At 39.1% G+C, this 27738-nt stretch overlaps 1 protein-coding gene and 1 long non-coding RNA gene across 12 annotated transcripts in view; one reads left to right on the top strand and one right to left on the bottom strand.

Annotated features, from left to right (window-relative positions):
- LOC146445479 (uncharacterized) overlaps positions 1–25692 on the top strand; it is a 335842-nt gene extending 310150 nt beyond the window's left edge. For 10 of the 11 annotated variants that reach the window (XR_014855136.1, XR_014855137.1, XR_014855145.1 and 7 more), the window contains one exon: positions 14899–17282. The gene's annotated coding sequence lies outside the window, so the exon portion shown is untranslated. Of the gene's footprint in view, positions 1–14898; positions 17283–25606 lie in introns of those variants that run through there. The other variant, XM_085074825.1, reaches the window with a different exon arrangement.
- On the bottom strand, positions 684–10394 carry LOC146445480 (uncharacterized). Its single transcript, XR_014855118.1, has 3 exons — positions 10196–10394; positions 4089–4268; positions 684–1046 (listed from the first exon to the last, which is right to left on the bottom strand). It is a non-coding gene; the product is annotated as an uncharacterized LOC146445480 (long non-coding RNA).
- Positions 25693–27738: the final 2046 nt, after the last annotated feature.

The raw sequence follows: 27738 nt of genomic DNA, 5'->3' as shown, positions 1-27738 counted from the left end.
TTACCCAAGCAATCTGGGAATACAAGTGTATGAGTCCTAAGACAGTTTGAGAAGCAATTTTCCCTGTGGATAAGGGGAAAATGTGTGCTGATGTAATATAACTTGCTACACATTTATTGAGGTGTGAATGCCTGGTATTTAAAATTAAAAGCTGCTGCTATGAGTTCACTAGCTGAAGTAGTGACAGGAGTGCAGAAGACAATTTTAAACAACCAAAAACTGTAAGAATTTATGGAGAAGTAGAAGTTATAAACCTGTCCTCATGTATTGTTTGCCTCATCCTTTCTGATGCTCCTCACTGCATAATGAAAATGACTCTTGACTTATTTGCTGAATTCTAAGAATGAAGCAAGTGCAAAGGCACTATTTGGCAGGCTGAAAAAACACTGTGCTTCAGCTTGCTTTTAAAGAACTCTGATATTATCAAAGCTTAAGTGGACCACTTTTCTAAAGAAAAGGATCACATGGCACTTCTCTTGCAGGTGGATTTAGGAAAGCAGCCTTCCACTTCTGCATTGCATTGAACCACTTCATAAATCTGAGGATTTGGACATTAGGCTAGATCACACGTTTTTGTTTGCAGCCCAGGAAAGCTGCAGTTATCTGACTAAAATACACAGAAAATGTTGGTAATTAATTTTTAAAATAACTATTCTTATGGCATCCGTATGTACCCTGTCCAGAGGTATAATCTTTCTGTCTGATAAAGGAAACACTATAAGAACTCAGACTATAACACTCTCAGTTGTTGGCTTAAGGCTTTATGAAGAACTTTTATGCCTCAGAAGTGTAATACAGTAGCAAATTTACTTTGCTCCTTTACATTTTATTAGTGGAGTATCTCTCTTTAAACTTGTCAGTTGTGTATTTGATGACATGTAGGGCACAGTAGCTTTTACCTATGTTTATCAGACTCAGAGACAGTATCTTCAAAATGACTTTCTGGACTTTCCAAGATGTAGCTGAAGTATGGGATCTTGTCATTAGGAGTTTATTTGTGGCTTTTCCTTATTTGCAAATCTCCCAAGATGGAGTCCAAAAGATCCCTGGATAGAGAGAAAAAACCCCAAAAGTAATTATTAAAAGTTATTTATATTGGTTAGCTGTTGTTGTTGGGTTTTGCTGGCTTTGCTTCTTTGTCTTGTGGGTACCTGCACTCAGCAGACTCCAGGGTCTGACTATATGAAACAGTTCTCGTTTTGGTAACAACAGATTCCTTGCACCAGAGAGCTGATGTTCAAAGGCAGTGCAGTTACCACTGCTCATGTTGAACAGAGTGTGGAATTTGACCTTTATGAAAGAATTGCAAAGAGGCTTTGAAATCACTGTAATGATATCCATGGAAAACAGAGAGGAGCTGGGAACAGGGAAGTTTTAGTGAGTTTCACAGAACAGCATGTTATCCCCCTCCCTGTCTTATGTACCCTCTGCACCCTTCAGTTCCTGAAAAGATGTAACTACACAATTCTGTGATATTTCATTTTTCCCACTTGGAGTCTCTCTTAATAATATACAAACCTGTTCCCTTTCCTTATAGTCACCTCACAGTCCTTTGTTAGAAGGATCATCTGTGCTTGTCTGATTCAAAGGAAGACCTTTGGCATCTATTTATATGCAGTGCTGGAGACAGGATGCTGAGCAAGAAGGCTCTTGGATTTAACCCCTTATGACCATTTTTATGCTACATAAGGGATTGAGAGTTACATTCCTTCTGTTGCTGGTTATCCTACAGGCCTCTCTCCTAGCATGGAAACATGTGTTTTCAAAGAGTAATATGGCTTTCTGCTCTTCATGGAGAAAACTGGTGTATTAAGAAGGATTTGCTCTGTGTCCTTGTATTGCTGTCCCAAGATGCAGTTTTGGACCCTAGGAAGGCAAGACTTTGTACAGACAGATTTCACACAGGGAACTGTGCCTTTTGAGGTGCCATTGCAATCTAATAATCAAAAATGAAGAAAAGATACTTGTTTTCTTTGATGCCTACATCTCCCTGGGACTATGCTCAAGGCTGTATTCTCTTGAGGATATGCAAATGAAGGGCTTTGGGCCAGCAGTGTATGTCAAATTTACTTTATTAAAAAAGAAGTTATATTTTGGGGTGTTTTAAAGGTAAATGGGTGTAGACTTGGGAATTTTATTTTCTCTTTGTGCAACAGCTCTTTAAGCTGTCTGGTTGTACATGTTGCTGGTCTCTTCCAGCCAGCTGGTGGGTTCCCAGGCAGAGTCTGTCACACGCTTGTGTCACATGGATTCCCCAAGCACTTGCAAATGCTGTGATCCCTGGAGAGGCATGGTCCTTTGAGGGCTGAAACACTCAGTTGTTGAGCTGAGATGTTCTGCTTAGGAATTCAGGGCACAATGTAAACCTAGCTGTGGATTGTACCATTCCACCTCTTTTTTTTTTTTTTTTTCTTTTTCATAAGTCCTGGATGTGATATGTTTCACAATGATATGTTTCGTCTTATGTTGTTGCTCTCAGATTGCACGTGTGAGAACACAGCATCTCGGAAATGATTTACAAACACGGGTGAGGTGGCTGATGGCACTTTGTTTGTGAAGGAAAAGGCATATGTTTGCCTTGTGGTGTGTGCCTGTGGATCAAAATCCAATGGAAAGTGAACTGACTACGTCAGTAATTGGGGTGTTACTTACCCCCCCCCAACAAAAAGAAAAAAAAAAGAGGCAGGAAAATGCTGAATGCTTTGTGGAGATATCATACAATTTATTGATTCTCTCTGTATACTTTATGGCTATAATGGACTTTATGAAAACCCTAAGCCTGTCTATTTTATCTTTGTAAATAATTGACTGAGAACAGTGCTCTAAATTGGATAAGTGCAATGAGATACATGAAAGGAGAAGACTGTACAAGTAATTATATGTATATGATATGTTTCAGCGCATTTTGGCTAAGTTCAAATAAATTTCTTCATAGTGTCTGAAAATTAGAAATCTAATTTTTGGCTCAAGTCTGTTGTCACAACTACCCTTAGCTCTACTGTAATTTGCATTTCAAGTGTACTGGAATCTCTGAGCACCTCCTATGTGTGTTGTGTGATTACTGTTAATACCCGATTTCACAGTTATTTATAGCCTTGATGTATTGCTTGACTGTTGTTAATATCTCATTTACTATTCTGACCACCCTGAACAGCCCTTCTACATGATACTTCCTGGAGTGTCTAGTCTTTTATCCCCTGGCTGTAACTTCTAATTTCTCTCTGGCTGTAAAACAGTCTTGTACCTTTGCATCAGAAAGTATTTTTAATTTTGTGTTGCAGGGCTCAACATGGATGCTAGGGAGTGTAGCAACATTAATTCATAGTCAGAAGATGAGGACCTTCAGTGTCCTGAGGAGTTGACTTGGAGAGGCCACGGTTCATCAAGCTCGTGGTTCCAACTAGGTGTAGGGCCACATATATTCTACTTAAGTTCAGGTTGGCACTGAAAGAACTCCATCCTCTTGCCAATGGCATTCATTTCCACGTGGCATTTTGTGCTGGCACTTAGTTTATGTGACTGCTAAATGAGCCAGATGAACGATTGTTCCTGCTACAAACTAATCTTACATTTCTTCCGATTTGCTTTTTGGGACAGTTCCCTAACCTGCTTTAGGATGCAGCTGTGAGAGGCAAGTGTCAGCACAAAAAAGGTGGAGGAACAAATGACAGTGCTCAGGAGAGAGAGCAGAAAGGATCACCCCTTCTGGTAGCTGTTCTGATTAATGCTACAGGCTGCACACTCACTGGGAACTGGCGAATGGGGATTTCTACCTTGCACAGGAGCAGAAGTCTGCCAAAAAGTCATTGTCAACACCACTCATCTTTAAATGGCACCGGCTTCTGTTCCCCTGCTCAGTTCCTATTGACAAGCTCTGTCTTTAGTGCAAGAGATGTATGTGAAGTCTGGCACTCCAGGCTCTGTAAGCTGTTCATCCCTGCTATGGGCACACAGTGTTACATAAAGTACTCTCTACAGTGTAAACTGGCATGAGTAAGTGCCTTACAGAAGATAAGCATAATAACCCAAACCCCTAGGTGGAAGCACCCATAGCATCTGCCAAACAAAAATTCAGCTAATTGGAATACCTGGCTTAGCACATTCTGAAATTGGCCTTTGGGATCTCAAAATCTCTGCTTCGGTCTTCCTAGTGTGGTGAGCTGGATTTCCAGTTGGGAGATTCTTTCAGCAGAGCTTCAGTTTTAAACCAGATATATATGAAAACCTCCAAAGCCTTTGCTTCAAGATCTGCCATGGGAGTTATATTCCTAGATAAATCAGAATACCACCTGTAATGTCAGAGAGTTAAGCAAGGTCTTTTAAACAGCCAAAGGCACCTAACGAAAATAGGTAATACCTCCCTCCAGGCTACTTTACTTTTCTTAGACTGTCACAGGCCTCCAAAGGGTCTGTTTCAGATTTTGACTCAAGGTTACCCAAATCTAACTTACCTGAAACCCAAGGCAGGCAGGAAACAGGCAATGTCACATCATGGACCATAGATGATGTCTGAATTGGATAATAAATCCTGATAGAGAGTTATTATCCATTTCCCTATTGAGTCAAAAAGTTTTGACAAGATGGAATCTGAACTATGGAGGGCTGCTGCTGGTGAAACAAAAGAACTGGGTGACTGGATGGTAAATGAAGTTTATGCTGTTGAATCATCCTGATGATTTTGGCAAAGTTGATCATGGCAAGCCCTGCAGAGCCTCACTCCCTAAGCACTGATGGCTTCTCTTCTGACAAAATTCACTTCCTTTTGTGATACTTAATTGGTTATCGAGCAAAAACTCAACCATAGTTACAGGTAAATACACATCAGGAACTGAAGTGAGAAAGCTTTCCAGAAATATTGTAATTAAGTGAAAACTAGATACTTTTAATTTTAGGATGTTTACGTAAATCTATACATGTTAATGGACAGAAATGCATGTATAAATACTCTGAAATTTGCCCTGGAGTGATCGGGTAATTATCTGGTTATGAGTTGTGCATGTTAATTTCTGCAGGTGATTTATCTGGTTTATCTGGCTTTTAGAGACATTATATTTTCCTTCTTTATTTTTTTTTTAATGCTCCTATTTTCACAACAGAGCAGAGATAGCATTGCTATAGTTATGAGCAAAGGGGGGAAGTGCAGGCAAGAGTTGACAAGGAGAAGCAAGAGCTGAAGGTGAGGTAGCTACTCAGTTAATCTGTGAGGAGACATAACTGGCAGTAACATGAAGCCAGAGCAGAGATGTGGCCAGAGAGGCAAACAGAAAGGATACTTTTATCAGCATTGTTTCAAAGCAGCTATTACAGTAAGTACTAAAAGAGGAAAAGAAGCAATTGCTGTAGTGAAACCTAACTAAATTTTGAAATGCCTTTTAATAATGGGCAGGACAGGAGCTACATCTTTACCTGAGCAGCTGGGGCATGTTCTGGATGTATCTTGCTTGCCTGCTTTCAAGAGAAAAACAGATAGAGAGACGAATCTTAGTTGAATTTGCAACTGAGAGCACGTGCTTATGAATTTGTAAATAATACCTAACATCAGGACTTTCAATGTTGCAAATGTTTTTGATTGTGGGGCCTGGGCTAGACACAAGCCCCTTCCATTGTAAATGTGTTTGAGTGCTTGTTTTGTCTGAAAAGTAATCAAAGATACAGATTATATCAGCCTTTAATATTCATTGTTATTTACCTCTGAAAGATTCAGCTGGTTTTCTTTGTGATTGCTTTTCTAAAAGAAATGCTGCATTGTAATCAATTTGCTGTGTGCAGTTTAAAATGTCAGGGACATTTTTGTTATTTAACCTGCAGACTCATGCAGTAAGGGATGAGGCAGACTTTTTGTAGTAAGGCTATTTTAAGGACTTACTTCTAAGAGATTTCAGGTTCAGCATATCCAAGTACAGTGTATGCTTTCTTATTGTTTGCTTTCTTTTTAATTTAAAGTCAAGCTGCATTTCAGGCGACAGCTAAGATACATTAATTGAGGTGTATATATAAATATATATAATATGTATATTTAATTCCATTGCTATTTGTCTGGTCATTCTTTTAAATGTGATAAATACACATACTTTTGACTGTGATCACTTTTGAGTATTGACATTGTTTGAAAGTTCTTAGGAAATACTAAATATTTCTATATTATCAAAATACATATTTGAGTGTAGAATTCAATTAAAATGTCATAATCAAAAGATAGTTACAGAAGCAAACTGCTGTATGCACTAATTTGAAGAAAAACTTTTAAATGGAACTCCATGGAGCTTTTGTAGATACGTAGGCCTCTCTTCACTGTTGGTTGAGTTTATTTAAAGAGCTTTTCTAGTCACCTTTGAACCCAAATGATTTCTCCAGATGTACAGAAGTGAACAATGTAAAAATCTTGCTGCTTCAGCACAACAGGATCCAGCTGGCAGGGAACTGGATCTGCAAGTCATTGGTTACAGCTGTGTTTCGATTTATGTGATGGTTGAAAAAATAAATTACTGGATTAAATGGCCAGAAAGAGGACTCTTTGTTTAGCCCTTGTGTGGGGACTGAAAGTGTTTATGGTGCTGTTTTCTTCAGAGCCTTTGCAAAGTAAGCCAGACAAATAGACTTATTCAAAACTTCTCTGAAATGTTGTGCATTCAGCTTTATTTCTTTACAGAAGAAACTGTATGTTTTTGTATAATGCTGTCAGCCAGCAACCATTTTTAAGGTCTCTTGGCCTTTGAGAGTGGCAGTAGCATTTTAGCAATGTCTTGCAGGCACTGCAGTTTATCACTGGAAGGCAGTTTCCTTTTGTTAAAGGTTTTCAAATGCATTTCTTGGCATGAGCACAAATATATGTAGAGACTCTGTCAAACTCATAACTTTTTAATGGGTTTAATATTTCAGCTTTGTATACCACTTACCTTTGGCTCTACATAATAGTGCTGATGTAATTGTAAATTGGGTGCACAATAATTTACAGAGCAGGCACAATGAAATCAGAAACTAATGCCAAGTGTTTGAATTATCACATATCTTATTTTAATGTTCTAGCGATGGTGATTATGTCTTATTACCTGATATCCTGATTCTGCAAAGATTTACATGCTTAATTTTACTGAACAGTTCCACCCACTGTGCTTGATAGGACTGAGTGATGCATAGATCTCATCACAGCTTTGTTAGCTATTTTGATAAGAAATAGTTGTTTTGGTTTTTTTTTTGTTTTTTTTTTTTTAATCTTTATCCATTATGGTCCTTTGAAATTTCACAAACTGCCTTTTCTACTGGTGGTAGCTTGGGTTGAAGGAGTTGAGATGTAGCATCTTCCAGTGAAGTCCCACCACCACTGAAGTCATTGGGCATTTTGGCACTGGCTTCTCTTTGGCTACAATTTCACTTTTAGAACTGAATTTTAATTTTTTTACTTATAACCAATATCCCAAGACCCACAAGTGATTTTTCTTAAGTAGTGAAACTGCTAGTGAAGTGATGGGCTACCAAATATGAACAAAAGATTTGACATTAGACCAACAGGAGGTTTGAAGGCTTCTTGCAGGAGCTATGGAGAGACAAATAATAGCATATAGCTTTCAGGCACAGCAGACAGTGAGCATATAGTGCATTTTTTAAAGCTTTAGCTGGCTTTCAGCATAATAGTTTGCAAAGCCAGGGGCTTTTCAGCACTTATATCTGTTTATTCAGCATATTTCCTTGTAATTATTTTAGGCTGACCATTAGTTTCATTTTACAGTCATAAAGCAGCCTGTAGTTGTAGCCGAGTATCAGTTACATCCTATTTATTAAAACATTTCTAAAACAGTGCATAAACGTGGAAAATTATGGTTGGGATTAGGTCATAATTGTTGTTCTATCAAGATCTAATTATTTTTCTCAAAACAGTTTGCACAAATCGTTTTCAAAGGATCACCTTTATAAAATCCTACAAAGTGCTGACCAAGGAGAGTTAAATACCAGAACAGGACTTCCAAGGCAAAAATGAAATCAAACAAGTTGGCCAAGTTCCATCATAAGCCACCCTCAGAAATACCAGAGAGAGGCTTAAAATATTTTAAATAGACTATTTCTCCTCCCCCCCCCTTTTTTTATTGTTGTCCCTGAGCAGCATTATTACATTGAGAGCCATGCAACAGAAAGTCGTGGTGATGCAGAATAAATAACCATAATGTATCAAAAGCAGACAAAGGTGTGATTGATCTGTCTGGAATTGGCAGACTCTTTCGCTGTGTCAGGCTGTTTCTTTGATCAATGAAGGTATAACCTCTGACCTTTAAAAAAAATCAATGAGATTGATTGAAAGGAGAGAGAGAACTGTGAGAATGCAGGATAGCTTTAACCTTCACAGCCTAGAAAATTTAAAATATTCCGGTTTTGCAGGCATTGAACCTGCTATTTTGTATTTTCTTCTTAAAATGCTTTGCTTTTCCCCCAACTGCTTCTGAAACCTCTAAAAACAAGGCAGTAGAAATGGCTGTCTGTTTCTCACAAATGTTTATCTTCAGATTGCATGGTTAAGAAAATAAGAGTGTTTTGTCCTATAGCAGCATTCTGTACATTCTCATAGTGCTTGCAGCATGTACCAAATACCCTTAATTTCCTTTTACAAACTCGGATTTTTATGTGGCAAATACACATCCAAGAATCAGTGCTCAGGGAAATGGTTCAGGTAATTTCAGAGACATTATCCACACCCAAATAAAGGGACTTGTATTGCCCTATTTCAAGATCAGGCCCACTGGTAAATGCAACAATAATGTGTAACCTGCATGGAGGGGTGGCTTCTGGGAATAGGCAGCATATTTTGGTGATCTACTTCTATGTAATCTTGTGGTTTTATCAATTATATATGTGTGTGTATGTGTGTGCATGTATGCAGGTAGACCTACATGTAAGGAAACAGTAAAAATGTCATACAGGAAAATTTATGAAGCGGGATTTTTAAAATAGTGCTTGGCACTTTACGTCTTTCTTATTGAACAGACTGAAAATTCAGACTCGACTTTTTAGTCAAAAACAGGTTTTTGAACAGTTGGAAATTCATTTTAGTACCAGGTCCTTCCTTTCTTCACATTGTGCTGATGCTGTATTAAGTAGTAACACAAAGAAATTAGTGAAGTATAAAAAGCGTTCATAAATAGAAAAGTTAATTCATTCATTATTTCATGCTCTCACAGCTCAAGGAAACACAGGTCAAAAAAAGTATACATATCATAGTGGTTTGTTTTCATAAATAATTACTTTTTTAATTGAAAGTGTCAGTAAAATCAAGGTCTATTGAATAGTATTCACACAGTTACAAAGTAATTCAAACTGCAATAATTTCTGCTGTCATGTGTCTGTGTTTTAATAAAGGGCAGGTAAATTGACAAGTCAGCAAGGAGATGATATAATAGCATTTCATGAGTAAGGTGGAGCTTGCGTAGGAAGAGAAGGATATTGCTGTTTCTCTGTAATTTTATTTCTGTGATTTCCTTTCTGCAATAGATTGTGTAGGCTATATATATTTTTAATACTTCATGATCAGGTGGGAATTTCAGATAAGTTAAAAAAAGATACTCTTACTAAATTGCAATAGGAGTTCTGGATATAGCATTTCTAAACAAGAAAATAGAAGGGTAGATTTTTTTTGGTGGTTGGTCTGGGACTACATAGCTGTGGGAATTTTCTGAAGTCTTTATCCTCTTGCTGTTCATCAGTGAGGTGAGAAGGTGCTAGGGACAATCATGCAGAACTATGCAGTAGGTAATTTTAACTAGACACAGATCATTCTAACAGTGTCGTTCTTCAAAGTCTTTTAAATGCTACATTAAGAGAATCTAAGCCTTTTATTTTATTAATATCCTTTCCATGTGTTCTGTGACGAGGAAACTTTTGCTTTTAAGAAAAGGAAAGGGATGAGTACATTTTGTCCCAGCTGGAGTACACTGCAGATATGAAGATGAGAACTGTAAAATCAGAATAATATTTAATATTAGTGCATTTCTCCCTTCCTGTAAGATACTTTCTGATTTTGTTCCAATGGTATCTAATCGTTGTCATCACAGTCTCTTAACATTGCTATCTGTTATTCCAGAGAGTCCTTATCTGTCACACAAAGTTTGCATTAATATTGCAAATCACCTTACTCTTGCTGTTTAAGAAACAAAAGGCTCATCCTGTATTTGAGTGGATTCTGATACCTGACATGCATGTCCAGCCTCACCTCTCCTCCCCCTCCGTCCAGAAGCAATAATCCAGGAAACGCCTTCTTTTTTCTTCTCTCTTTCTTCTTTTATTTATTTATTTTTTAAAATTTTGGGTGCTTTCAGCAATGGCTGCTCCCCTTTCTGTTCCTCGCAGACACAAACTGCATCTTTCCAGTGTGGATGTGGATGCTGTCCCCTTGTGGATGATGCTCACAGTCTGAGTCTCACTGCTGTATACAGTCTGGAGCCCTGCCCAGACAGACCCCCGACCTCGGCCTCTGCCTCTGCCCTGAGACCTCTATTTGCTGCCCCTGTCCCATATCCACTGCTAGCATCTCTAGCAGCACAAATTCCTTCCCAAAATGCCATTGCCACAGGTAACTCTGCTATTTGGCATTCTCAGTTCTGCCTGGACTGGGGCTGTGCGCTCGGTCTTACCAGCTGAGAAGCAGATCCATGGTTAAAAAAGGTGTGGTTCTGCTTGGGAACAGAGGCAGTGTGTACAGGCAGTGATGTAAGTGTAAATGTGCCATGGTTTTCTTCCACTATTATTATTTAAGTCTAACAGAATAAATCAGACTTAAGAGACCTAAATTCTGGATACCTGCTACCTGGATTCTTTCTTTCCTCTTGAGAAAGCGAGAGAAGGATATGTGAGAATTGCTGGAGCATTTTTATGAAAAGCTCTTAGATCTTTCCCTGCACAGGAATAAAAAAAAAAAAAAGTTTAATGGTTGACATTTAATCTTCATACAGCAAATAATAATTACAGGCAAGAATTTAAAGTGGTTCTGCTCATAGTCAAGCCTGATGGTTCTTTTCTCCTTGCATTGCAAGAGGATTTACTGTACTGTGGATGCAAAATGTAAATGATGGGCAATTCCGTGAAATTCAGACATGCACACAAAACTGTCTTTCCAACTTTTTCACACTTACCTTCAAACTGAAAATGGATTTTCCTGGTGGCTGATTAACCAGAAATGAGTTGTTTCTAACTAGGTTGACGGGAGGAGGGTTCTGTAATATTGGATTAGTGAAAGGAGTGAACAGCTTCAGTTTAATTCAACTAGTCTTCTATTTTTAATCTCCAAGGAAACAGCTGAGTTGAATGTTAATTAAACAGCAGTCTTTGATCCACCCAGCCACTCCCGGAGGCATAATAATAATATATAAGTGCACAGCAGCACATATATAATAGGTACACTTAAAGGAGTGCGTCTAATCTCACCATATTCACATTTAAAACATTTCTTGCTGACCCAGTCTTATACTATTTAAATAGGGAAAGGAAAAAACAGGGGAAAATGCTAAGTTAAACTTTGATGGTCTGAAGGTAGGGCAGCAGAGTAAGCATGAGTTCCTATTATGAGGATGTATAAGGGTTAATGATTAGAAGAGTGGAATCAGGAAAGACCTTAAGCCCAGATCTATGACAGTGGTAATTGAGCTGATTGATTACGACATCTCGTTTCAGACGACTATTGATTTAATCTAGTCTGCAGTCCCATTGGCCCCAGAGGTGCTCCCGAGTGAGGCTCAGCACTTGAACCTGGGTACTCTTCCCTACTCACTGTCTGGATATAAATTTCCAGAATCTGCAACCATTTATAATTTTCACTCATCTTCATCCTTTTATTCAGAAGCTTCTAATTTCATCAGGCTAACGTTTTTAACCATTGAGGGGACAGGCACAGGGAAAATGAAGTGGCACAGACTGAAAAGGGTGGGTTTTAAAAAAAAAAAAGGCAAGGCAGAGAGCCGGGGCTCTGTGGCCAGTATTTGCATCTGTTGTCTCTGATTCGCAGAGCTAGCAAAGGCTGCTTTTGGAGGCAGTCCACAAAGCTGGGCTATCAGTAGGCAGTTTGCTGTAAGCACACGTTCAATTATTAAAATAGTAGACTTTTTTTCTGTCTGATAGCCATAGTGAGGTCATGACATTAATTTATCCAGGGTATTGTGGGTAACTATACAGAAAAAAAGCATAAAGGGCACAGATGCTGGAGCAGCAATAAATGGATGGGTCTGAGCAAAAGGAGATTAAGAGGCGATGACCAATCTAATGTACGTATAGCAGTAAGAAGCCGGCATCCGTCACAGACTGTTGATGGCAATAAGTATTTTAAGCCATGCTGTGCATGTGGTAATTTTTTTTTTGTATATACCTCAGTAAATGCTAAGCTGAATGCTGCAATCATGTATTTTTTCAGTTTCCCAAATCTGATTTTGGTCTTGTTTTTGTTGTCTCATGCTTGGCATTCATCACTCGCTCTCTGTCTGTGGGTGTGTGTCTGTCTCTGTTTCTCCTTTTCTCCAAGATTACAAACTTAACTGTTTCCTAATTGTCTGCTTTCCTCCGTCCTTTTCCTAAGAAATTAATCACCATCACCACGACTGGTCCCAAGCGCGCACTAACTGGGCTTAGGGCGTGTACCTGGCGTTTTGGCTCCCTTCCTTTACTCTGGGGCTGCGTGACATTTTCTTTTGGACCTTCCCTGCAAGTGGATGCCCTTCCCATCCGCTGCTGCTGCCGTGAGGTTGCCAAAAGGCTACCTGAGCCGGGACTGCAGCACTGCATCCTGGGACCTGCCTGCCCAGCTACGCCGAGGGCTTCCACGGCACCAGGCAGCTCTGAGAATTGGCTGCTGAATTGCGTATCACCTGTCCCCCCCCCGGTAAATAATTTCTATACCGCGAATCACAGTGGTGTGGTATTGTCTGGAAAAGTAATTCCCAAATACTGTTGGCGTAAAAAAGGGGAAAGCCGAAAGACTGTCAACACCGTAAGCCATTAAAGTCCCTTGCCTTAAGAACAAAGGAACAAGGTAAAAATGCACACAATAATTATGCTCTGTGGATTTTCATAGCCTGTCAGACAACTTGTGCCTGTGTTTCAGTTATCAGCCTTTGTGCTTTGTTTTGTGTTGTGTATTTTCTATACGTGTCTTGAGTTCCTCTGTGTGTGTATTAGGTGTACGTGTGTGTGCTCAGACTTCTCTATCAAAACGGAGCAAATACCATACAGAAAAATACACAAGTGGAGCTCAAACATGCGTTTTCAGTACTCAGTGTGGTGGTGCGGGTGTATTGCCATTGTTCTCTTGCAGTGCTCCCTCTGACGCAAACAGCTTCTATTTTTCATTTTATTTAAACCAAGGAGTCTAAAATAAAAGAAAAAAAAAGAGGAAAAAATTTGCTTAGTCCAGTTAAATGCCAGTTGAAGCCCAGAAACTCACGATTTCAGCACAGTGAATTGTGATTCAGACCCTGGCAGGGTTTTGGCTATGAGACAATTCCTACTTATAAAGAGTACAATGAAGGAGGGGGGAAGATAGCATTAATTTTGAGGAAGATTAATATTAGTCTTTTAATGTTCTTTATTTTCTGAAGAAGTGAATCCTTGTAGCTTTTGAGAGCTAGTGTGTCCTTCCCTCTGGTATTTATTCGAGCAAAGGAAAAAATGAAGAAGGCGTAGAATAAACTCCTAAGACTGTTCAAGAATTACTGGCATTATTTCTCTCTACATCACGTGTGAGCCTGGGTTGCCTGCTATTCCTGAGGCAGAGGATCGAGGATGAAAGTCTGTGTGTCAGAGCCTGTTTTCACAACTGCATTTGGAGATCTGTCTTATTGATTAGGAAAAAAAGGGGGTGGGAATAGGAGTGTGAGGTGAGGGGAGGACCGACTGACTACTGGCTTATTGCAGCTCAAGACATTTTCTTCCGGAAAGATGTCAAACAACTGAGACACAGCAACAGAGGAAGTAGAAAGGTGGAAAAATAAGAAGAGGGACCCTTTGGAAGAAATGAAGGCATTCCTTATGAGAGCCTTGAGGTTTTTTGTTTTTTTTTCTTCTAACATCTGACCCACAAGGGCTAGAGTGACAGCGTCATGCAAATGCTGCAGTCCAGCAGGTCTGAGAGAGAGTGGATGCTAGAGAGTGAGTTAATGTTAATGATGAGTGCAGTGAAAATACCAGCCGATACCACCCCCTCCACACACAACTGCTCTGAGTCAGCATCCGCTGCTTTGCCGTGCCTTTCTGTGCGTGTGTGTGTGTGTGTGCGCATGTGTGTGTGTGCGTGTGTGTGCTGTGACCGTGTGTGTGCATGGAAGGTAAAGACAGTCAGTCAGTGAGAAGCAAAGGTACGTTTGAGAGCAACTAAAATCTGACTGATTTCCATCTTCAGAGCATCAGATGTATTCCCTAAAGAGGATGGGTCTATGCGATGGGGGTGGTATAATTATGTTAATGTCATATTTATAGAGGGGAGAGATTTTTCATTCTAATTATTGATTTGAAAGCTGTGGTCAAAATTGTTTGTTAAATCATGATCAGCTTTAAAAAAAGAAATTGAATGAAATCTAGGGGCTGCTATACATATAGATCTCTCTCATATATATATTTTGTTTCATTTAACTATTTTGTGTCTGAGGCATAACTGATTGAATGGTGCACAGTGACAAAGAAACGGCTCTTATATAATGTTGCATTATATCATCAGCTGAAATAATATTTTAAATAATCCAAAATGTTCTGAAATCTGAAGTATCAGTCTGAAGGGGAGGGTGAAGGGCAGGGGTGGGGGTGGGGGGCACTGGCAAATCTTTTCTTCGGCACAGCGCTCTGTACAGCTTTCTTGTAAATGGATGGCTCACCTGTTCGACCAGCAGAGATTCTAATTCTTCCCCCTCCTTCTCTTTTTTTTTTTCCCTTTTAAAGCTGAACAGCTTCCCGAAGAGCACTGAGTTTTCTATGCCAGATTCTGCTCCAGTGGCTAGGACCTTTATGGCTGCTGTTTCTTTTGCTCTGGGATCTGATGGAGGAAAAAAAAAAGCCACGATGGATCCTGTCCCTAAAGTAGAAATTTTCTTTTTCATTCGGCAAACAAGGCTAAAGATCGGAGGAGAATGAATGCAAAAGTAATTCAGGATTGTGGTCGTGCCATTAAAAGTGTTCAGCTTCAGAACAAAATTATTTGGGAAATCCGAGCATTTCTTCTTACTGTATCGACAGTATTTGAAAGTTATGTGTGCTTTGAGTAATCTGGTTCAAGTGACAACAATCTCTGCATGTCAATGTTTTCTGCAGCTTATGGAGTGAAAGCTAGTTTTGCCATTGGAAAGGAAGAAGCTTTTTCTAGCAGTCTGTAGAAGGATTAAATGTTGAACGTGGGGAAGAGGCAAAAAGTGAATACACACCCAAAGGTTATCCTTGCATCGTGAATGGGTTTAAAGTACTCTGCAACCCAGGGCCCACCTGAACAGTAGGACTAAAAGTATAATGGGGAAATATTTCAATTAGAACCCCCTTAACAACCATTTAATCCTTCTTTCAGGCATTAAGGAAATAGAATAAAATTGTTACTGTACAGACCTGCTGGAAGCAGACTTTAACCCATTTGTAGATGCTTCCCTCTGATGCATTATAGAAACATGGCTACTTGCGAGACAAGGCAGTGAAGATTTTTTTCCGTGCTCTTTGTTTTTTCTTTTCAAAAGTTAAGGACTATACTCTCAGAAAAGTCTGTTCGGTCAGCTGATACATTGTTTGAATGTATGTATGCATCTTGCCTGCTTATTTGATCTTTTCTGCCCCCTACTTGAAACTGGTTTGTTTATTTGGGGGGAAGGAGGTGTTGTTGATCTGGGGGGGGAATGGTGTTTTTAGGGTTTCTTTTGGGTTTGTTTTTTTTTTTTCCTATTTAACATTACCAGTGAAAGTTTTGCTGACAGCGATTATGACTACTAAACAATTCAGTTTATTGGAAGACGAATTCTACTGGATCATATTGGACTTTTCCTAGTCCCTGAGACCCTAACTTGTGAGGTTTTTTAGCAACAATCACAAGTCAGGCTCTTGGGACCTAGGCGGAGGGGAACCAGCAGCTTTGGACTGTGATTGTTTCTCTGCAGAATTTAGAGAACCAAAGGAGATTTCCTTGCCTGGAAGGGTGAAAAGGAAAATATACATATTTCAAATGTTAAGCATCAGAACTGTTCCTAAAAGAAAAAAAACGAAAAAAAAATCTGAATAACTGTCACCCATTGTGCAACATTAGGATGTTACATATTTATATGTTTAGAAAAGTGCACTAGATGTCATGTAACATTTAGAATGAAATTTAACCTGAATGCTAGTTTGCACCAAAACCTCCCCCCCAAACAACAAAACCAACAAAACCCCCACTCAAAACAGATGCTAAAATATACAAAACACTTCCGACCATAATATTACTATTATTATTATTGTAGACAATTCTGATAGATAAATACCACAAAGTATATATTCATCCTTACTGTTACAGTATTAATTGACTTTTAAACATAAAACATAAACACTGATGTTTGAGGCCTAGAAAACATTCATTCTATTGTTTGAATAATGATTTCAGTCTACAGGAAAACTGTTGCTTAGCTTTTCCTGTAACATGGGACAAAGAGTATTTTGTAGTTATTTGTTATCCTTTTTCTTTGTCCAAGTGAGAACACAATATGGCATTTAAAATATTCTCTCATTTAATTTACATTTTAGTCTGAAGGAGAATATTGGTTTGAAAATTACACTACAGCATTAACATCCCTTTGCACTCAGAATCATATGTCTTGTATCTGCTCAATTTAAAGTGAACCCACAATACTCTAAGCACCAGACCCAACTTCTAACTTCTCCATTACTTCTTGTATATTTTACCCCTCTGAAAAAACTAGTGTGAGCTTTAGCTTTTCCCTCATGTGTTAAGTTGTTCACTGACTTTGCATAAGAATATTCACAACCACGAGTTATTCTGCACTGCTTACTTTTCTCGAACTTCTGATCTACAACACATCATTTGATTTGTATTTCTTAATATTTTATAGGTGAGTTAGTTCTGAGTAATTTTTCTCTGTTTCCTGTGTCTAACCAAGATGCTGCAGGACCTTGTTGATACATCAGACTTCACTGAAACAAAGGCTTCACAGAGATCAGGCATCTAAACTATTTGTTCATTTCAAAAGTGGTATTTTGGCTGCAGTATATTTTTTCCACTTGTGTGGGAGGAATTGTGTTTTATTGTAAGCATCAACACTATTGTTTAAATAAATTGTTCTTATCTGTTAGTATAATACTTTTTCTTCTTGTCTTGTTTTCTTAAGAGACTGAAACTATGCGCAGTACATAGTTTTCAAGTTGCTCAAGATATAATTAGTCTTTAAATAGTCATAAAAAATATTGCCTTAGCAATTACAATGATGATACAGTTCCTGTAAATATGTAATTCTTTTCTTCGTAAACTGTCAATCCCACATGCTAAGAACACCCAAAAGAGCTACTTGCAAAAATTTAGATACTGAGGTAACTTTTTTAACACAGACAGGATATTCAATGTTGAGTTCTATTTAGGCAGTATTGGAAAAGTAGATCTGAATGTGTGCAGGAAAAGCAAATGCACCCTGATAGGTACTACACTCGTGAAGTACTTCGTTAGCAATTTACACATACTCTGTAGCAGTTTTCAATACTGAAAACAGGTTATTTAAGATACTGATCAGGTGAACACATTTGGTTCATTCAAGCTGTATAATGAGATAAAACTGTATTGTGTGTTGGTATCTACATGTCAATATACAATTTAAATTATGCTTAGTATTTATCAAAATAAAAATCCTTAAAGATTCAATCAGCTGTACGATGCACCCGTCTGCGCATATTAAAATTGTCATTGCATTTATTTTTCAATCAGCAAAATTTCCTTGAATGAGGATAGTTCCCATTCAGCACTCTGAATTCATTTTGCATTTAACACCGTATGTACAATGAAGGTGAAACTCTGGTGTGAAACATTTTATCTCTGTCAGTCTGAAGATTTCAACTATGCCCTGCTCTGCATTGAGAGTGAGAAGAAAATGAATCATTAGAAACCCCTGTCTGGCTTGTTTGGTGCTCCAGCAAAAGTCGTAAATATGCAGTCCTGTCTCTGCATTACTGCTTGAACTGGGATGACTCCAGTGGCTCCACTCTGCCCATCATACTCACTGCTGCCCCTTGCCATAGCCATGGGAAAGTTGGTGCACTGCCTTCCTCTTTTCCTGCTCCCTCTTCTTCCCCAGTCTCAACACAGCCAACCCAGCCTCAGGTACACAGGTCGGGCAGAGGCGGATGGAGGGGAGGGAGAAGCAGGGTCTTCACTCAGGCAGAATTTCCACCAAGATCAACAAGGTGTTTCCGTGTCCTGGGACTACGTGACAATGCCTACAGAGGCCATGCAGGACGCAGTGCCATTTAGCCAGTGACAGTATGTGAAAGCTGTCTCTATTTGCACAAATAAATAGTAAGCATCATCTTCATCTTCAGTATGCTACGCTTAGATAAATGTACAGAATTTCAATATATTTCTATACATAGGAATCATATATTTCTATACAACTTGATGTTGTTTCGGTTCAAAATGCATTTAAATGCTCTTTAATATGTGATTTCAGAGTAATCAGCTTGTGCTACAACAAAAACAAAAAACCAAAACACAAGCTCTTGCAAAGGGGGAGGAAGAGAGAGAGAGAGAGAGAGTGAAAAAGATGTGTGGTGCATACAAAAAAGGACTGATATTAACAATTCGATGGGTTCCTAGTTGGTAGAGCAGACTGAGCCAGACGCATATATTAGCGGCTGTCTGCTGCTGATGGGAGCCTGCTCAATGCAGTGGAAATGAAGGATCACCTAGGCTCTGACACCAGCTTATTTGTACGTTTTAATTTTAAAAAGGAAAATCACTGTTTTACATAAACACCTTAACCCCTACATGATTTTTTTTTTCTTTTTTCCTGACTCATATTGTTTGCTAATTTACTGTCAACTTAAAGTGCTGTTTAGCTACAGCCCAACAAAACATCAGTCAAAAAGCGCAGGGAAGTATTAGCTTCTCTTTTGTCTGCCATGTACAATTGAGTTATTATTATGATAATTGTCTACTTTAATTTTTAGTCTTCATGGGAGATGCAACAATTTTCTGGAGCTTCCTTTTTGAGGCATTTTAAGTTTCGACAATATACCACTTCATATTTAACCCAAACAATGCAAAAAAAAAAAAAAGCTCATAGCTCAAGCTGGCATGATTTGATCAATTTTTTTTTATTAACCTGAAAATCTTTAGCACCTTCATATAGTATTACATATATGGGACAAGATTCCTTTTCAAACCGCATAAACTCTAAGATCCATTAATACAGTGCTGAAGACTGTTACATGAGTCAAGGGAATTCCAATCCAAGTTAATTACTGTTGGAATTAGAGGGAAGAATATTTTACTCGAAGTTGTATAACAAGAATCTACAATTATCACATTTCAGGGCATTGCTCTATTCATTTGATGAAAAATGTCAATGAGGTTTAACAGAAGATGTTCTGCATTTCCATGGGTAATGAAAATCGGCACATCCACGATAAGCTAACACAACATTTTCAGAGTGTTAATATGCAGTGCAGCAGAAATTTCTGTAGGCAGTAAATGTAGCCATCATTTCGATTCGCCTGTGTGATGATTATGCTCAATTCCTGACTGGGTACATAATTTCACACTGAAAAGCAGTCATCTGCTCTTAAGGACCAGCTATAGCCTACAGAAAAAAAGAAAGAAAAAAAAAATTACTGCCATCTGAGGTCTATAACTAGCTAGGTAGTCACACAATATAAAAAAATATATCTGGAATACTATAAAAATGCCAGCTGAAACTGTATCATTCAATTAAAAGTAGATTTATTTTATTATGCTCATTTGAAGTGGTTTTGTCCAAACAATGTATCTGAGGCATTCATCACCTTATTAAGTTTTTCATTGTTTGATGATTATAATAGGCATCTTCAGAGTTTGTTGAATGCTGCGTTGTTGCACTCCTTGGCAACACTAGAGTGATTCTTACGATGAGTTATATTCTGACCAGAATCCAGCTCTATGGATTGATGTGCTTCACTTGCAGAGCCTGAGTAGCAACAAGTGGATGCAGTATGGAAGCCTTAGAGAGTAAGTGAACGTCAGATTAATAAGATCAACACTGATAAAATTATTTCATCTTTAAAAACATCTTTAACCTATTAAGTAGGATTTAAAATTAATCACAGAATCTTCCAGTTGATTATAGAGTGAAGTTTAACTAGTAGGCTTTCAGAAGTGTAATCTTTACGCCTGTTCCTACTTATTTAGGAGTTAAAGATTAGTTGTAATTGTGGGATAAACTAGATATGGTAATGATAGTTTGAGCGTTATGATTATCCTATAGGGAACAAGGCAGATAATATTCTGTAGTTTTCTTTTACTCGTTAGCTGTTGCACAGGGGCTGTGATTCTCTACGATGAGCATGTTCATTTACTTAAATGGCCAAGCAAATCAACAAGGTTGTGCTGAGTAGTTTAGGGCTGGTAATTTTGGTTTTGGTTTTGGGTGGTTTTCTTCCACCACCACCACCCCCAACTTCTTTTCTTGGATGTGTGCGTGTCATGCATGGGAAGGTATGAAGGAAAAACAGCTATTCAGCAGAGACACGTCCCACCCCTTTAATTAAGCTTTTCCTGGACTATGTAAAAACACTGGCAATGTGTAAATCCCATTTGTGTGTTTGTTATTATTATTTTAACAGATTCCGAAATATTATATTAAGATACCTAAGTGATGAAATATATATGAAAATAGTTGCATTAGTAAGTCACTGGATACCGAATGAGTTGGATGGCATCGGCACAGAGCCAACTGGAAGATTTTTTTTTCATTTAATTCCTTTCACCTAGTAGGCTCCCTAAGCATTAGACAGAACCCAGTATGTGGCTAAGTTATTGCTCTAGTGTTCATCACACAAAAAGCACAGTCTTAGCATTTGTAAATTTTCTTCAGGGAGGTTTCTAATCTAGACAGCATTTGCGTTTGGGGATTACACCACAGTCTGTTCCCCACCACCTCCCCCTCTAACATGTAGCCCTTTCAACTTCTTCAAAGAAGTGGGGAAAAGTAGGTTCTTTTATTAATAGCAGAAAACAAACCGACTGCTGGACTTCCATGGCAGAGCTCACATAATGCGGCAGGGTGGGAACTGTAACAAAGAATGCTTGAATGCACTAAACGTATAGTGAAACCCCATTTACATTCACTGATGGGGCTTAAAGTACAATAAATGAGAAGTTTAAAGTAGAAATAAGCAGGGCCATGAAAAGACTTCAGTGAAGGTAGATACTTCTTGAAAAGTTTAGCACAGGATTTAATTTCAAACTCAAGCCTTTCCTACTAGAATGCATTTCTTCATAGTGCATCACTTTACTCAAAGCATTTTCATTGGATAACAGTAAATCAGATGAAGTGAGTGTCTTCAACGCAAAAAGAAATAGATTCTGTTTATCCATTTTATATACTGATTTTCATACAAGTGAGACGGTTAGTAGTGGAAAAGTCTTCATGGTTCACTGTCTGTTTCTCTACAGTCTCTCTCCCCTGCAAACTGCCTTTGAAGTGCAAGGGAAAACTTTTTGTCTAGAAACTAAAGTTTGATTGTGGGCTCTTCACTCACTCTCTACTTTTAATTCTGTCCATGTGGGTGTAGGTATGCCAGAGAATTGGACAAGGTGGTTGTTTTTTTCTACTAAAGTTAGTCTGTGGAATAGAATCACAATATTACTAGTGAGTATCTTTCACCTCTCCGCTTCTCGTCCATTAAGGTGACGATCTCTTTGTTTCAGCCCCTTCCATAGCCCCAGTGCAAGGCCCTGCAAGATACCAGCTTTGCTCTCCTAAGAGTTTAAATTACCCTTCCTCCCATTTTTTGCCTTTCTCTCCACAGTGGTTCTTCATCCTGAACATGAATGATGCATAAGTTGCCACTACTTGTAAATTTTTGTTAGAATCTTCATCTTCTCCCTTGGCCCTGTTCAGAAACAACCAGCAGTCAGACGTTATGTATCAGGTTGTCAGTTGCAGTTTTCCAGATAAATGTCTTCTTGCTCCTTTCTTTTTTGAAGAATGACATAATAGTCCTGGTCTCTGAACAGCCAGAATGGAAGTTCATTTGCAGAACATGAGATTAAATAACAGTGATTTGAGAAAGGCAGGCTGTGGGATAATTTCCTTCTGCTATCTTCAGCAGAGGTAGCTTCTGCTGGCAATGGGCATGAAACTTTTGCTACCAGCATTTAGCCAGATTCCTAATTCCAGAAGTTTTGACAGTCGGTCCTTGCCCTCAAGGAGCCTAATTCTGCTTTGGGCATACAGGAGGCAAGTCCACAGATTTTCACAGTGCTGCCAACCTGCAGCAGCTGGCATGAGCCTAATCCAGACACAGCACCTCTCCATCCCGACGGCACGGCGTCCCAACGGCACAGGAATCAGTGTTCAGCAAGCCCAGGGTGTGAAATGGCCGGCACAGCCATTTTGTGGTGGGATTTATAGCTTTCCACTGCAAGCACAGGGTTCATCCCACTGTTGGGAAGATTTGTCACAAGTCTAAGGGTACACAGTGCTTATAGCTCTTGCTGATGTTATTTATATACACACACTGGAGTATTCAGGGAGTTAGATTTACTGTTAGATTTTAAATAAACCTAGGAGACCGTGCTTTTCTGGTGTTTATTATGTTGGCATATTATTTTGGATATTAATCCTCAAACTTATGTCTCCTTCCGAAATACAGGACAATGGTAAAAATATTGATATTTTAGGAAGCATTGAGGCACACAGTTTTTAAACAATGGCTGGATATTTAGAAGTGAAGCAGGTTAACAGTGTAACACTGGAAACCTCTCCTGGCTGACTCAGAGGGTTAGATTTCTTGTGGGTGTTGCTGGTATCTGAATGTTGAGGTTTGGTAAGCTTTTATGAGTTAATAAATTCCAAAGGCTGCAGCTTGGCTTTCTGAAATTCGGTAATCATTCCCTAAATGCTAGTGGGAAATCAAAATTACTACATGCAATAACTAACACTTTTAAACCCCTTTGCAATGTTTCCAAACTGCTGCCTACATGCTCTTCTTTGCTGCATTGATGGCTAAAGATTTAGGGTTGCTTCCTGGCACCCAGCATGAATACAGAAAAGTTCCCTTGAGCTTTTACTTTCCTTCCCTGCCATTTCCCCAGTGTTGTCCAAGCAGACCATGGGCTCTTTCATGTGGGGAATGCCACTCACTAAGGGGAGCACAGTGACTGCCGCAGGGAGACCTTGACTTTCATTAGAGCTCTGAGACCTCAGTCTGAAGCAAATATTAGCAAGGCAGGAGGTCATGATTTTGTGTGGCAGTGTGAGGGAATGTTTTATCCTTTTCTTTTACCATCTTCTTTCTGCTGTTTGTCCTTCAGTTGTTCACAGTAACTTAATGCAGTGGTTGGAAAGAGAGAGGGCTGCATTTGAACAAGCTGTGGGATCTCAGATCCCAATATTCAGCTAGTCTCCAAAACTTTCAGATTTGTTTTGACATGCACATCTACTTTTTTCAGATTAATATTTTTAATGGTCCCAATGATCTTCTGCAATAGTAAGTAAGAAAAAATATGCAAAGGAGTAGCTCCACAGAGAGTCCCTGGCTTACCATTTTTATATAAAACAGTCTAACACGTGTGTCTCAATTCTGGGTGAATTTACCATGGAGAAAAAAAATCCTTCGGCGTGGATTATGAAATGACAGCAGAACTGAATACCATTAGTAGTGTTTTTTAAGAGGACTTGCAGACTCTTCTGCCCGTGGTAAAACCTGTGGCTGAATGCCATCCATGAATGCCGTGGATGCCATCCTATATCCTCTCTGCTTCCAGGTGCCGTTCACTGAACCAGGAAACTTGGTACCACACAGAACTTGCACCTTACATAGGCTAGGCAAGAAATACAGCTAGGCATCTCCTCCTTTCTTTCTTTCTTTCTTTCCCTCCTTTTCCCTCCCCCTTGCTCTTCTCCCTTGTGTCTCCCACACACAGCAGAAATATCCTGGCCGCTGCCAAGGCAAACTCAATCATCCAGTCTGACTTCCTCCATAAAACATGCCAAAGCATTCACCAAGCAACTCCCACGTCAACACCAACAATTTCTGTTTGGTTAGCATGTATATTTAGGATTTGGGATGGCAGAGGATCCATAATAACTCCCTGGAACAGTCTCCCAGTAGTCTATTACATCAATATTAAAAACATAGGCTTTACTTCTAATTAGAACTTGTTTAGCATCAGTTTCCAGCTACTAAAAATTTCCCTGACAATTTAAATCGTCGTTTGCTTCCTCCTCCCTTGTAGGATTTTCATTGAAAAACTAATGAGATTGTCCTCACTGTCTTACTCTAAGTTTTTTAGGAAGATCAGATGATGTTGCTTGCTCTTGTTTGAATCTTCCCCATTTTGTCAATATCCTCTGCAAATACTAATACCCGAATGAGCGAAATAATGTCAGGAATGGTATTATTAGCTTGCTAGTAATTCCTCCTTTCTTTTGTTTGACTCACTTACTCATGTATCTTGTTTATTCTCTTCTTCACTTCATTATACTGAGACCACAAGTATAGTGAAAGGAATAAAGAAAGAAAACGATTTGGAAAAGTCTTGTCTGAGGTATTTGAAGGTGCCCAATTTCAGCTAAAATTAGCAGGTGTTTATCACCTAAACTGTTAACTACTTCTGTTGCCTTTATTTTAGCACAGCCTTATGTCAATGGGAGAAATAACGGAATTAGCTTATCAGTCTTTGATTCATTATTAGCCAAGTCGTTTTTGACCTCCATTAATCTATTTTTTTAATAAATTGTGTTTAATTTCAGAAGGAAATGGCAGAATCTGTATTATTCTTACTATTTGAAAGCTTACTTGGTTCAGCATTTTCTGTATTTCTTGTAGGCTCGAGTTACAGAAATAGATCCTACAGATGGATTAAAACATACCCATGTGTTGAAACCAGGCAATCAGTTTCACATTTTACAGGTATCCATCCAAACAGCTAGGATATGGCTAGCTAAAAGATTATTTTTAATGTGCTTCTCCAAAGTTCTGTAACCTAGTCCCTTCACAAGGCATATTTGTCTGATCTCAGTAAATCTGCAAGCCTATATGTTTTATTATTTTCCTATCATGTGTTTTGGGAGGAGGGACAGGGGGAAGACTGATCTCAGATAAGCAGTGCAAGTTGGTTAAGAAAGGAGGAAGCTGTCATCTGTAGCCTTTCCAGACACAGCAGTACAGTTCCAGACAGTCACCTGAGTATTATCACTCTGCCTCAACTATAAATCACAGTCGGGTAATGGCCAAGGCTGACACCCTGACATTTTCAAGAAGAGTAAAAGACCTGATTTGAATGGAAATCAATTTCATTTCACAAATCTTGGGATACTCCAAACATGGTCTTGTACTTTTTTTTTTTTTGTGTGTGTGTGTCTTATTCAGAATTTCCATGATTTTGTGGAAACATTAATTGTACTATACAATGACTCTGATTTCCTACATACAGTTTAAAATTACAGAAATATGTGTGTGTGCAGAAAGAAACTCCCTTTTCTGACATCCTGCTGAAGGTGATGGGCCCAGCTCCTGTACCTGTCCCTTCCTTATTCCCGCCTCCACAGGCAGTAGCTGTCCTGCACTGGAAGGATGAAAAGGCAGGCTCAGAGCATGTGATCCCACAGCCCTGCTCTCCTGCATATGAATTCTTGTGGGGTGCTCCAAAGGGGTGGCAGTGTTGGCACACCAGCACTTCCCATTGTGCAATGAAATGTCATGCTTTTAACTGCCTTCCTGTACCTAAAATGGCCAAGAAATACTAAAAATTTCAGCTGCACTTTTTATTATTTGAGTAGACAAAAAGAAACCCCAAGCAAATGGAATTAAATTTGCTTTTTATGTATTATTTTTATCTTATTTTAATTTTTTTCTTTTGCCTCATCTATAAGAATGTACTGTAAAGACGAGATATTCCCCATTCAAGGAGGGAGGGGAATGAGCTTAGTGACTGGAGTGCCCTTGGAACTGTTGCACAAGTGTGAGTAAATACAATCCCAGACTTCCTTCATTCCTACTGCTCTGACACTTAGCACAACACCCCTATTGGAGCAAGGCCACTGCCCCAGGTGAAGGCTTTGAGGTGGCATCAGACCTCCAGTGACTGAAGGTCCAAAGCCAACCCTGAAGTGTTCTTTCCAACAGTCTCGTGAGGAGCTATCATGCTCTGCAAAATTTCGGTTTTCTTACTTGGCAAAATGAAACCATCTAGAGGACCCTGGTTAAAAAAAGGAAGGTGGCATAAGGTAATGCATGTATGAGAATCTAAGCCAATGAGTAAGCTGTGCCTAAATTTGCCAACAGATACATTCCTGTGTGAAACTGAGAAAGGAAAAGCATCCTTGGCATACAGAGGATTAAAAATATCTGATGGCCATTCCATGTTTAAGCCCCTTAAACAGGATAGTGTGAAACATGCCGTGGTGTCTATAGCAACACGTGTGAAATCAAAGGTAAGGATTTTTCTCTCTTTGTGTGTCTCTTGTCTGCTGCACAGTGCTCCTGGAAAACCTGTGAGAAGCTCATTAAAACCATGCATGTGTAACACAGCCCCAGTGCATCAAAAGGCTCACAAAGGCCGTAGCTATGTGCTGTGTCTAGACACTGTCCCTGGGCTTTATCGCAGCACATCTTAAGGAGCAGTAAAACACTTCTGGTGGGGAAAGAAATGCTAACAATTGAGCAAATTGCTAGCATCTAGCCCAGAATCCTTTCTCTCTGACAATAGCCACTAGGACATGCCTAGGGAAAAGGATAAGATCAGGACAAGTAAAGTGATACTTCTCTGTTGTGGGGTTTTTTTCCTGTCTCCTGGGGAATTCAATGCAGTGACTAATAGCTGGTACCAACCTGTTTAAGCACCCTTGGCAGAGATTTTTCTGTCTTTCGTGCATGTGTTTAATTACTTGTGCATTAATTTTCTGAACCCTTTCGGTGTGATAACAATGGTATGTTTTCTCGATTACAAATATCTCCATGTTCTGCAGATTCATTTGCATCCAAGGAAGACAGAAAATGCTGGAGCTGTGCGTAAGTGGTTTGCATGGATTTCCAAGGTGCAGTGCCTCTGTGTAACCTGCATCATTATGCTCACTTAATTTGTTTTCTCTAAGTGTTTTCTTGGCAGGGAAAATTTGTAATGTTCAGTTATATAACAGATTTTACCTGGGGCCAATGTTTTTTACTGATACATGTAGCTTATTGGCAAACTTTGCCAGCCACACACTGTTCTGTTCAATGGAGAGACTTCAAGGTGGATTAGATCAGAACTGCGACATTTGGCACTGTGATGTTCTTATGACTGTTTTTATCAGTACAAAGCATGTCCTGGAAGACAGAGGCTTCTTGCAGCCTTGCAGTTTCCATAAATGAATGCTTTGGCCTTGTTAAAGTCAAGGGGAGCCTTTGGCTTCAGTTGCTAAGATGTTACCATCAAATTTAAACATTTTGAAGAGCAGCCACCATGCTTACAAAACACTTGCTTAAACTATTTCCACTCTCAAAAAGCTCCATACTACAAGCTGGATCCTTTTAACATATCCCCAGATTACATGGGGGACAGTGTAGGGAACCCTGGAAAGCATT

Source organism: Lichenostomus cassidix, chromosome 1 (genome assembly GCF_008360975.1).
Source record: "Lichenostomus cassidix isolate B80296 chromosome 1, HeHo_3.0, whole genome shotgun sequence".
NCBI lineage: Eukaryota > Metazoa > Chordata > Aves > Passeriformes > Meliphagidae > Lichenostomus > Lichenostomus cassidix.
The sequence above is the reverse complement of the archived record's forward strand: the minus strand, read 5'-3'. Positions and strand labels throughout refer to the sequence as shown.